Below are 353 nucleotides of genomic sequence, written 5' to 3'. Positions count from 1 at the left end.
AGTCACCGGCCCCTGCCCGCCCCGCACTGGGTGGGGATGGAGCCCGCAACCCGGGCCTGTGCCCCGACCGACCGGGACGAACAGGACGCCCTGGTTCATAGGTCGTCGCTCAACTGCGGAGCCCGCCCGCTGGGCCACTTAGCTTTTTAACATGGAGCTTCACGGAGGTGCGTGTGACGCTTCACGGATGTGCGTGTGACGCTTCACGGAGGTGCGTGTCATCCTTGCGCAGGGCCGTGCTGCTCTGTATCGCCCCTGTTTTAGTCCATGTGCTGCCGCAGCGAGCCCCCCACTGAGTGTTATACCGGCCCCCCACACTGTCCTGCTGTCCCCACACACGAGCCGTCGCACAG

Source organism: Myotis davidii, unplaced genomic scaffold, assembly GCF_000327345.1.
Source record: "Myotis davidii unplaced genomic scaffold, ASM32734v1 scaffold496, whole genome shotgun sequence".
In the NCBI taxonomy this organism is placed as follows: Eukaryota; Metazoa; Chordata; class Mammalia; order Chiroptera; family Vespertilionidae; genus Myotis; species Myotis davidii.
The sequence above is the reverse complement of the archived record's forward strand: the minus strand, read 5'-3'. Positions refer to the sequence as shown.